Source organism: Xyrauchen texanus, chromosome 19 (assembly GCF_025860055.1).
Source record: "Xyrauchen texanus isolate HMW12.3.18 chromosome 19, RBS_HiC_50CHRs, whole genome shotgun sequence".
In the NCBI taxonomy this organism is placed as follows: domain Eukaryota; kingdom Metazoa; phylum Chordata; class Actinopteri; order Cypriniformes; family Catostomidae; genus Xyrauchen; species Xyrauchen texanus.
In genome coordinates, this window is record NC_068294.1 from 5398100 (window position 1) to 5411687 (window position 13588).

The following is a 13588-nucleotide window of genomic DNA, read 5'->3' on the forward strand; positions in this document are numbered from 1 at the left end:
GTTTCCAGCTTAAACAATTTCCCAATGGAAATATGACACTATCAACACTATTACCAGGCCTTATTTTGTGTTACAGCAAATGTGTATTTCCTGTGAATTAAATGAAACTTGTTTTCAATGTAAAATAGAAGGGACTTCTGAATGAACCAATGCTGAATATTCCAAGAAAGGGTTTGGCACTTCAACAGAACTTAAATACTGTATGCTCAATTTTGTCAAAAATTTCCCTTGTTGAAGGAACATCTTTCTGCAGTTGTGAGTGCTTGTGAAGAACCTGTCAAGTTTAAAATAAACTCAATGTAGCTACAGGTTTTATTATTCCATTATTCCAATGCATGGGGTTAAGTCAAATGAAAGACAAAATGAACTTCACACCCTGTGTTTGTGCTGTTATGTCTGGATTTCCCCTAAATTTCAGTCTCTGTGTGATACTGTATGTGCACTACCAATCAAACGTTTGGACATACTTGACTGAATGTATAAGCACTTGTCCAACCTTGGGCAGGATGGTTCTATTTGCTGAATGCACCATGTTGTTCCGTACTCTTCCAGGCTTTGCCACTGTGGTTGCAAAATCAGGATTACGATGTATATAGACTGAGCAAGTGACCAATCGTGAGTCGCCACTTCACTACAGGCGTTTCACCACCACAGTTGAGGATGTTAAGCCAACCAGGCCGAGAACTCTGCGACATGTACGGTTTGTAATCATACCGCACTGAATCGCACTCTTAAGTGTGAATGCTACAGAATCCATTACACCCCGTCCTTAGAATTGTTCAGCGAGTGGTGGAAAGACACTTAATTCATTTCATGATATTAAGGCATGTGTGTATTGCTTGAAATGAGTTTAGTAGACAAATATAAGATGAGCTTATGTATGAATTGTTTAAAACATATTTTGAGTTACATGAGTTGGATTTGATAGAAAAGCACCCATCAAGTGTCCTGCAGACTGGGAAAACTTTTAACCCATAAATGCATTGGAATTTCACCAAACACTCTTAAATATTACATAAACTCAGCAAAAAAATAAAGTTCCTCTCCCTTTCAACTGCTTTTATGTTCAGCAAATTTAACATGGGTAAATATTTGTATGAACATAAAAAGATTCAACATCTAAGACGTGACAAACAGAAATGGAATAATGTGTCCCTGTACAAAGGTGAGGGTTGGGGGTGTCAAAAGTAATAGTCAGTATCTGGTGTGGCCACGAGCTGCATTAAGTACTGCAGTGCATCTCCTCCTCATGGACTGCACCAGATTAGCCAGTCCTTGCTGTGAGATGTTACCCCACTCTTCTACAAAGACATTTCTGGGGGGAATGGCCCTAGCCCTCACCCTCCAATCTAACAGGTCCCAGACATGCTCAATGGGATTGAGATCCAGGCACTGCTCATCACCTGGCAAATACCATCCCTACAGTGAAGCATGGTGGTGGCAGCATCATGCTGTGGGGATATTTTTCAGCGGCAGGAACTGGGAGACTAGTCAAGATCGTTCCGACTAGGTTCATTTGATCCGCACACCCCTAATCAGGCTAATTAGCCCTTGAGAGGGATAAAGGCCGAACGAAGACAGCATTGTGACTGGTCGCAAGGGGAGGGGCTCCCGGCCGACTGCATGGAGCGGAGATCCACTGGCAGGGGAGAACCCTTCTGTTTCCCAAGTACCCAGCGGGGCATTCCGTCCGCCAGGGGCCAGTAGACTTCCTCCGATCTGCATGGAGAGGCGGGGCTGTCGTCCATTAGAGGGTGGAGGAGTGGCCGAGGACCAAGCTACGCCGTATCGGAGAACCGGCAAGTAAGTGTTTTTTTTTTCTCTCTCTCCCACTGCTGCTCCGTTTTGGGCTTTCCCTCTCTTTTTTTAAATGTTTTGTTAATTTGGCACGATCGCCATTACTGTGTGTAGGTGCCACATTTTTCCCACAGGGAAAGGGTGGGATATACGTCATGCCGGGGGCTCCCTGGCCTGGGAGAACGGGGGAGGAATGTGGCGGGGCGGGGTCGTGATTCCGCACACCCAGCCCCTAATCCGTTTTGTTACATTAACTCTATAGTCTGCTTGAAAGCTTCACTTTATTTAGTTGACCAGCTACTGGAAGCTTCTGAAACAACCAGGCCAATTTAACTGTTACACTCATGTAAAATCACCATGCAACAACTGCTTTATGCAGCACAATGAGCTAGAAGCTAACAGCTAGCGGTTGTGTTATTGTTTATGGTTAGTAAAGTTTGTGTCATGTTTAAGATGATGTCACGGCAGTAGAGGTGGCACAACTATGACGATCAGCCTATAATCCCACCCACGTTGAGGCGGCACTAAACTGCAGTCGAAATGCAAGCTCAGAAAAGTAAAGCGAGTAGAGTTGAGTCGAGTAGAAGTGTAACATGCAGTGGAAAAGCCCCAATGGCAGCTTTTCTGAATAATTCGGTCCAAGTCATCCATTTCAAAATCTCAGGCACTTATTGAGTCAAAATAGATGTGCATGACAATAGTCATAACTTACTTTTCATGCGTTGTACTTGCTAGTTTACTTCCATGTTGTTTCTTCATTCAATAGCAATGTCAAATGTAAATCAAGTCAATCACTGAAACAACAGCGGCACCTTGAGTAAGAAATAACATGTATAATTCACCATCCTTGTGCAGAAAATCAATGTGACATATTAATTATTTGTATGAATATTGTACTCATTCCTCTTGAAATATACATCTTGAGATAGTATACTTGGTAGCACTTTATTTTACAGTACTGTTCCACATTTACATAATATGACAACAACTAAAGTAATTACTAAGTACTAACCCTAACCTTATCCCACATTAAGAACATGTAGTTACCTAATTAGTCAGTCATTTCTTGGGTAAATATACTGAAAGTACAAGCACTGTGAAGTAAAGTGCAACTGTAAACTTATAGATAAGAAATATTCATAAAAATAGATTTATGAAACAAAAAATTGACACTCTTGCATACCTAGGGCCTCTAATTATTGTATACATTTTTGGTTCTTACATTCAGTGGTCCTCTTGAGTCTTCAGAGACCCCCCTTCAAGCCGCTTGATACAGTCGAGCTCAAGGCCATCTACCTGAAGACGGCCCTCCTGATCGTGTTAGCCTCCATCAAGAGGGTTGGAGACCTGCAAGCATTCTCTGTCAGCGACACATGCCTGGAGTTTGGTCTGGCGCTTTCTCACATTATCATGACTTTCAACTCCTAAGGCCTCTTCCTCAGTCTCTAAATTTGCCCCCTGCCAGGTCCTCAGAGCAGGGTGTGTGTGCGTGTGTGTGTGTGTATATACTATTTATAAGAGATAGATTGAGGAATACTTAAGAGGTTTGGGGACAACTCCAAAAACTGGACGAGGTACAGGGTGTGGAATGAGGTCCCGGGGCACTAAACAAAAGCATTTGATTATGCCTCCTTATGAATTTGACATAAAGAATGGAGAGTTTAGCTGAAATCTAGACATATAATAATGGATACTTTGAAGAAGCTCAAATATAAGAATTTTGATTTGTTTAACATTTTTGGTCACTGGGTGATTTACATACACTTGTGTTATTTCATAGTTTTGATGATTTTACCATTATTCTAAACATACACACACAAACAAAATGGCTTTTTAAATATATGAAAATGTTATTATTTTGATTATTTAGATAAAAACAGCTCAGTTATGTGATCTAGTCGCTTTCATTCTACTCAATTGAAATATGTACTGAATAAGGTTTCACTTAACCGTTTTAAGGCAACTCGGCATTCTCCAACACCAGAAGATGAAGAATAAATTATTTATCATAACAAAAATAAATAAATAAATCAAATCATATTGAATGGAACCAGGTTTATAAAGAACTGTAAACAGAACCACAACCCTTATTATTTAACAGCAACAACAACTTTTTAAGCCCTGCATAAGTATTCATAACTTGCCAGGGCCTACATAATTAAATATTTGTGTGCAAGAGCCTGTGACCACTCCCCCAAACACTGCATAGCTAATATATTATAAATGAATTTAAATAAGTTTGTTCAAAACACAGATAATATATCTGAAAACAACATATATATATATATATATATATTATAAAAAATAAATGCAATTTACTAAAGGGACAAATATTTTTTCTTTTTTGAGTATGGATAGAACAAAGAAATAAATAATGATTAGGTGTATCCAAACCTTTCACTGGTACTTAAGTTCAATATTAAGTTACTATGAAAAGAATAGATCCATGTCCACAATAAATGCCATGCGCCTGCTGTAATAGTACACATTAAACAGCAGGTGGCAGTGTTGTTTCACAAATCAATTCATCTTACTCAGCCAGCAACTCAGGACATTTTCTAATACATAGTAGGCCCATATGGTATACAAACATAGCTAATATACATACATAAATAATATTGTTCAGTTCAACAACCTGTTTTACTCTAATGTTAAAACAAATTTCCTTAAATAAAAAAAATAAAATTGTAAAGGAATTAAAGGCAGTTTAATCTGCAGTGTAGGTGTCAGCTGGGAGACTGAGTTTTTGCTGAATTCTCACAAGCACAATGGTACAAACATTTCCTTTTTCTTTCTTTCCTAAGACAGAGGGATGTACAGTAAGCAGCAGCCCAGGGGAAAGAGCCTTGAGGTAAAAATAAATTGCTCTTTTTCTTTCCTTTCTGCCACTGCAGCAACAGAGATGCTCAAGAGGGAAACCAGAATGAAGATATATGAGAGAGAGAGAGAGAGAGAGAGAGAGCACTGCCATTAATGCTCTTATTTGATCCATATCATTGTAGTTTAATATACAGTATATAATCAAATGAAACATTGTAACATTCTATTATCCATTATTTCCTCCGTTGTAAGCATACCACCCCCAGATCAGTGCTTGAGAAAAGGAAATGTACTGGTAGAGATAAAAATGTGTTACCCTTTCTAATATCCTGCTGTTGAAAGCATGATTAATGATTTAAGAGTGATGTGAAGAAACTAAGGAACTGGGCACCATATTTCAGAAATGGGGGCCTTCTGTTGCCCTGTTCAATGGTGTTTCTTTGGCATCCGTTGTTGAAGACCACAAACTGTTGACACAGTGCCCATTCTTCTTAACTACTCTACAAGCAGAACTAGGATTGAGCATGTTTACCTTCTACTGTTGCCTAAACTTGAAACTTAAAATTGATGGTGTGTTCTTTCTCTCAGAGTTAAGAGTGCACTCTCTCTTTCTCAGCCATGTTAATAGCAGAGATCTTAACATTTCTTCTTCAAAGGCTTCTTTATTACAGCTATATTTTTGAATTCAGGAAATTGAAAGTAAACATTCTCTTTTCTTGATCTTCCTTCAACTGAGATTTTCAGTTGATTATGTTGAGAAAACATTACAGGAACTGAATGACCTCTTGCAAAGAAGAGCTGAAATAAACCACTTCAGAAAAAGAACAGAAATCAATATAGATTTTTTTGATGGGAATATCTCAGAATTTTGAAATGCCAGAAAAAGTCATCCTTCTCTTTTTGGCAGCAAACACTGCATTGACTGGCATATGGGTGGCATTTATCACTTAAAGGTATTGTCAGCAGAAAGGTATTGAAAAATGTTCCTTCTTCCTGAAAGATGTTAATGAAATAAGTGTCCTGAGTTATCTCACCGGTCTCTGTTGACAGCTCTAGACTCTGTAAACAGCAAACAAAATGTGTCCGTGGGTCGCGGCCATTGACACTTTCTGCCTCTTAATTATTTTGCGCATTCTCATTGTATTGTAGTTGTAGCGAATTATTGAGTCTTAATGCCATTTTTATGCCATGTTGCTCATAACAGTTACCAGTTGAGGGTGCTATTTTGCTGTTGATGTTTTTGACAACCATTTCTGCTCATGTCAGTCTCAATTAAGCTCATTTTGCATATTTGGAGTGCAGGTTTTTGGAAATAGGGGGCGTGGCTAATCCGACAGCTCAGTTTGTGGAAAAGCTAGAACAGTTAAAATCACTTACAGCTAAACTGATACTGTGAAGTATCAGTTTCCTTGCTCTTGCTTAAAACACTTAAAACACTCAAAAAATATTTTTGCTGCTTATTCAATGTACTTAAAATGGTCTTGATTCATTGCATTCCATACATTTAAATTTGTAAAATGTAAGTGTACTCAAGCCATTTGAGTTGGGTCTTCACGTATACTTTCGGTGGTGTTAATGTAGCATTGATGAAACTGGGCAAGGGACTTCCATTTCCCAGCATGCTTTGAAAAGTCTCGATAGGGAGTGTACATTTCATGTGTTTTTGTGCAAGATAATATAAAAGGCGATTCTTTGTAGTGTTTAATGTTGAGATGTAGAACAGTTTCTGTTATGTTGGAGTTTTAGGGGTTACCATTACGGTGAAGAGTGGAGCTTGAGCGAACTATGAGGACAGGTACACAGTGCACATGAAATCGATTGCTCACTTCCTCGAGCAAATACTGTGCTAAACATAGCATGCATATAGTTACTAAACTACACTATGTAGTGTTTCAAAACAGCATGTATTTAGCATGCTAACATTCACTTTCACTAGTTAGTACATAAAGAATTTATTTTAGTTATATTGACATGTCTAATTTAGATGGATTTACCTAATTAAAAAATGTGCTGTCTACACAAAGTGTTTCAGTTGAGATTACTTAGTTATTTTAAGTTAAGAAGACACATTTCAAACACGTGGAACCACTGTACACAATTGAATCAAGTTAAGCTAAAGAGCTGTTTTTTAAAATGTACGCTACTGCCTTGGCTGATTCCCAGCTATTACAGTATACTTGCATTACATTTGCAATATAATCCTGATAGAAAAGTTCACTGAGAGAGAGAGTAGGGTTGACAACTGTCCCATGTTAGTCAGAAAGTGAGGTATTTATTATTTCAAGAGTGAAATTCATTAGAAGAGCGACGTCAGACGAAGACGAAAGGTCAGACGAATATAAATTAAAAAAGAAGGATTATGATAAATCAAGGGCTAGGAGCCGCATCAACATTGGTGAGGCTTTTCAGTGGAGGAGAGACTCCGAGAGGTAAAAGGTTTGAAGACGGATGCAGAAGTTGCTCTTATTTTGCTCGATAGGTAGGTAGGTAGGTAGGTAGGTAGGAGGAGGGGGTTGTCAGTTGAGTTTGAATATCAACAATGTTTCTCAGGAATCGCTGAGTGCACCTTTAAAGGTAAGTAAATCATGAGAGGATTGAGATGGAATTCCTCCCTGGTCGGACAGTGAAACGTCCTGAATAGAAGGCATTGTGTCCCAAAATGAAAATGCTTTATTAAAATATATTATAATAAAGAAGGATATCATTCACCTTTTCATGTTTAATTAAACATTATCGATGCCTGTTGGCACACAGTGGCTCCAGTACCTACCAATCAGAAGGTGCATTTGCAAAGTAATGTGATGGAGTGCGAATCTTTTCGAAACGCAAACATTGACCAATAAATGTTAATAACAACCAGAGGTTTAGACTTGGTGGCAGTCAGCATATTTAGACAAAATCTAACAAGAAAATGTGTGTGTTTGCAGAAAAAATAACTGACATTTTGGGTTTGTTCATGTTGACAGAATCATGATCTTGAACAAATCCTTTAAAGGCCCACTTAATATTTCAAAGGTTTTTTTTCAGGCTGTAATGATGTGAGAAAAACAGATGGCGTTAGCTTAATTATGCACATCACAACTTGTTGTACCAGGTGCTTATAAATATCTTTATATGAATAAAACCTGACAGATGTAATTATGAACTGTAAACATCTCCCCCTCTACTAAACCCCAATATGAATAAACTACAAGTTGCACTAAAGACATGCAGATGGCCTGCCCATGTTTAAGAGGTCAGATGTAAAAGGGAAGGCCACTGGGGAGCGTGTTGTGTCCATGTAAGAGTGCACAGGATTACTGAAGAATGAAGAGAGGTCAAAGATGCAGGCCATGACATGAAACTATATATAGCACCAGACTGAGACCTATTTATTCTCCCAGAGAGACAGAGATGAATAAGAGTCAGCTATCTCTCAGGGTATAAAGGGGAGTCAGGAAGATTCAGAAAGCAACAGAAAGTAAAAAAAATAAAAAGAAAGTGTATTATTTAAATTAGCTCTGGAATACTTGATTCTGATTGGTCAATCGCACATCCAGTCATCCTTTCTTTTATGTCTTGCAATCTACATGTCAGCTAATAAAATAAATTGTACTCAAATCAGTATTTCATGTCCATTTGTTTATTTAATTATTTTGCCAGTTGTCACGTAATAATCGAGATGATGAGCAGTCAGACGGATATTTCTGCAAAATAAACACCAACAGAATTGAAACCAGAGGTTTCTTTGCAGTCTCACATAACCATACTTCTCACATAATAAGGTAATTTCAAGTTAAATATATATATATAGTTTACTACAGTAAACATAGTTTCACCATGATATTCATTTTAAACCACAAAGTTAAACATGGTTACTATATATACACCATAGTACTGGAATAAAACCATGGTTAATTACTATGACCAAAGAGCATGCTTACTACGCTATTACTATAATAAAAGTCTGGTTAATTTTACACACATCAAACCTTTCGCTCAACTCCCCACCATGTCCAAAAATAAATAATTATTCATTTTTATTTATTATTATAAGTTAGATGTATTAGATGGAAATATTGAAGGTGCGTACATACTGCCAGCGACATCGCGCACGACAGCGACTCCATCCCATTCATTTTCAGTGAGAGCACAGCGACTTCCGGCGACACGAGCTGTCACGACCGTGACAAGTCGCTGGCAGTGTGTACGCACCTTAAGAGTGGAGACAGGAGACAAAATGGGAAGAAGTCAAACAAAAGGGGAAATCGAACAGGGGACATCAGTTTGATGAAAACAATCCACACCATCTCTATACTCTGCTATTGCAGGGACACTTGAAGGTAGTAATTGATCGGGACTGGTGTGCCAATGTTCTGGTGAGCTGACAGCAGGCCGATCCACTATATATCTAAAAATAAAGTAATAAAATGTAAAACAAAACTGTCAATTAAACAAAAAAAAAATCCCATAAAATATGAAATTAAAACACAAAAAAATGCTGGGTGAAAAACAACACAAACTGGGTTGTTTTAAGCTCAGCTGCTGTTTAAATATGGGACAGAACACACATTGGGATGATCTAATGCAGCAAGTTGGCTTGTTCATTTATTCAAAACACATATTGGTTCATTTTACAAGATTGCATTTTAATTTTATCTCATAAGTGGGTTATTATTTTCTTTATTATCCTAAAAACATTTATTTTGCAAAAGTTTTAATTTAGAGCTTGTAGAACAATACACATTTATAATTAATGGTAATTATTTTAGGCATTAAAACATTAAACATCCATCATACTGTTAGCGTTACTTATAATTCCAGTGTTATTTTACCAGAAAAATATGTAAGAAATTAATACAAATCCATAGAATGTATGAAATAAAAAATAATCTATGCTCAGGCCTGTATTGCTGAGTGTAGGAAATAGGGGAACAAGGCCGTGACATCCGTCTGCTGGATGTTCTCCTCCATATCAGAATACAGAAACATTCTGTGCAATAACAGGTTGGACTTTGCACCAGTTTGTGATTTTTCACAAGCGCTTGTCTCACCGATGATGTTTTTAAGTACAAAGCAACAAGAACTAAATAAAAACGAAAACTTTATTCAATATTGAAAGTCTCATAATTTATTTTAATTCATTAATAGTTACTTTATTGTTTCCAAGTATCCTAAGATTTCAGTTCTTTAAATTAAACTCACCTCAAGCATCCCAGGACATTCAACGACTGCTCTTTTTCAATGAATGTATCAATACAATTCCCACAATTGGTTTTCTACTCTAAACTCAAATACATATTCTCAGTGATTACTGTGCAACCTACTGCACACAATGCCTTTCACGTGGAGGTCAAAGTTCCTCATGATGCTCGCTTTGAGCATTTTGTTGAAGCCCTGAAACCCATGATGCAAGTGATGTTAAAGGGTCTACACTGGAAGCATGTTATAGGCTATTAAGTATATTAATCATGTAGGTGATACATTTTGGATTCAGACAATCCAAAATCAGACAATTTCACATAACCAACTTGTTCACATCCAATGGGCATTGTAGACTTCTGTTTATACTGGAGCAGAGTGATGCATCTCCCTTAAGCCAAAAAGAGACACAGGAGACCAAGGATGAAGGGCTCCAAAGAGTAACTTTTATTAAAGCAGTATCAGTACTCAAGAATGCATCAGTTAATACACAAAGAAGATCTGCAAAACAACAGCTGTACTTTATACCCTCTAAATGGGTCACGGGTGTGACCACACAAGTCATGTCTGTTTGCACGTAAACACACACACTCAAAGGTTGGCGATTTGTCACACTTCCCCCCCCCTTCTTGCAGAAACACAAGTTTCCACACTTCACTTATCTAAGGCAAACACACACAGAGAATGTCATAAAAGGTTAATACATGGAATGACAACAAAGGAAACATTTATCAATTTATTGGTTATAGATCCCACACTACCGAAGCCAAAGCTAATGAAGCTAGTGTAACATCTGACAACAGTCATGTCATATGAGCTGTCCTGTTCTTATTATGGAACAATATCTTTGCATTTTCTATAGCAGAATAATGATTTTATAGATAAAATCACTGATGCAAACCTTATTTTACCAAGTAAATCCACCAATTTGTCTGCTCTGAGAAGTGCTCACTCCTAAAGACGATCCAAACCAGACAGGTAAAGCCTGGTGCACACTGTACGATTTTGGCCATGATGCTGACTTTCTTAGACAAATTTCAGGAATCCTAAAGGATTTCTGTCGTCGTAGGGCAAAATCGGCAATCTTACAATGTTCAGTGTGACATGTTCAGCGATGGCGGATTAATAGCCTTTGCAATGATCATTAGCCTCTGACGAACTTCTAGCAGTGTCAGGAAATTTAGCATCACAAGCGTGAAGTGTGACTGCTATTAGGACGGCCAGATGAGATAGTTCGCTCCTCTCTGCAATGACACCCCAATGTCACACTGAACATTGTAATTAGGGCTGATTTTGCCCTACGATGACAGAAATCCTTTAGGATTCCCGAAATTTGTCTCAGAAAGGCAGAATCGTGGCCAAAATCGTACAGTGTGCACCGGGCTTTACCTGTCACAGGCTGGTTTGGATAATCTTTAGGAGTGAGCACTTCTCAGAGCAGACAAATTTGGAAAGAAACCATCTCCGGATCTGCACCATATTAACATGTATCATTAATAAATAAATAAGCAGAAATACTTTAAATGTGTAACACTTCTGTAATATAAAGGCATTATTCCCAGAATTATATATATATATATATATATATATATATATATATACAGAGCTTACAAAATGAAAATAAATAAATAGCATTTTCTTAACACATTTTTGTTTCTTTACATCTATCATGCACTTTATTTTAATTACTATTTTACTTTCAATACATTTAGTTTAAACATCTGTAAACGTCTTTAGTTAAGATTCACACCACTCCAATTTAATAAAAAAAAGTCTGAAAAATGTATATTGGTAAGTATTTATAAGCAGGGGTTAAATTGAGATTTCGCACTTGGGGGAACCCTACAATCGTGTATCTAAATACATTGATGTTTAAATATGGTTTTATTAAGAGGCCTGTATGGTATGTCATTCATAGATGTTTTTTCTCTCTCTCTTTCAAATTGACCAGTTTTACTGGGATTCTGTTTAGTCTGTTATTATTTATAAATGTCATTATTCCACTTAATTGTGAAAATACATAATTACATAGAATATTTGGTTTAGTGTTTTTACATTAGATGACAAAAACATTATTAAGAATGATTTCAAATTTGATACATTTGATGAAAATCAGATGATAGCTGGAACAAGTTACCTTCTTGCCCTAGGTTAGGGGTCGTCTTCCAGAACATACTAAACTTATATCTAATTATTTTACAATTTAAATAGATAATAAATACACATTGTTCTTAACAGTGGAAATAAACACCTTCTAACTTTGCTCAAATTAATATACTGATCATTTAATTTGTAATGAAAACATTTACATTCATTATAAAAGAGTTTAATATTCTTCACTGTGGCGTGAAGAAGCATATTCACTAGTGAATCCCACAGACTAGAGCGAAGCATAACGAACTTGAAATATTTTTGAAATAAAATAAGAAATATGTACACACTTAATAGAGATGGAATGAGTCAAATGGATCAAACAAAAACCTCATGGGAGAATACAAGTAACTGAATGGATTGACAAACAAGCATTCATTTTCTTTTTAGAATCTAAGGAGCCAGAATGATGTTCCAGCAAAATGTAACCCCTGTTTATGGGACGTTTGAATCCAAATCAGCAGATACAATTGGATATAGTTATAGAAATCTATGTCATGTTTGTGCAGTATCCATAGGAGATTTGCAAACGCAATATATTATCAGCTTGTACAGAACTTTGTAATTTTTCACCACTTGTGGTAGCACATTTTTACTGTAGGCTGCCTCCCCAAATCACATCATTTTCAACATATGTAAGTTTTTGTAATTGTGATCAGGCTGTCTTATCAGTTCCACCACTTCCTATACACATATTACGCTGTCTGTGTAGGGCACTAACTCTCTAGTGGGGCACCATGTTACCCTGGGGGGCACCAGAAACTCCACCAACTGCCCTTACTCGCATGATACACGTTACACAAGGACCCGGTAGCAGTCACGGAGCATAGACTAATCGCCCTTGCCTCGCAACCTGCGCACTGCACCAAGCAAATCACATTCCACCAATAATCCCACCAACATATCTCACCATTTCACTTCTATTCTACACCTATATCGTCTGACAAGCAACAGTCTTAAAGGGCTGTAAAAATCCTACAGTGTATAGCAAGCTTAACTCAGTGGCTTGGTTGTTGTGACCAGGGGGTCAGGAATTGGTTGGTTAGCATGTCCCCATTAGCCCCTGCTGATAGATGCTTGGAGTGGTGGTGGTGTAGTGGTCTAAACCACAGTACTGGTAATCAGAAGGTTTTTGGTTCAATCCCCACAGCCAACACCATTGTGTCCTTGAGCAAGGCACTTAACTCCAGGTTGCTCCGGGGGGATTGTCCCTGTAATAAGGGCTCTGTAAGTCGCTTTGGATAAAAGTGTCTGCCAAATGCATAAATGTAGATGTAACACCAATTGATGGCAAAAAGCCCTTCGAGTAGACAAGTAGACATGTTCTGATAACCCTGCGCTAGCTGAGCACCGCCATAGAGATGACTGGGGACATATAGCACGCTCTAGGTATTTTAGAGCTCCATTGTTGTGACACAGCTGCTGGGTTGTTATATCGGAGAGGCTTGAGTTGAGGGGGACGGGTGCATTATTGTCAGTGAGACACTAACCCAGTGACTGGGTAACACAAAAACTACCTAATCTTGAGAAAATAACCCATTAAAATGACCCAAAATTTGGGTAAAAATAAATAAATAAATAAAAGATTTTTTTAAATGTATTGTACATTATTTTTTAACTTTGAACATAAAAAACAGCC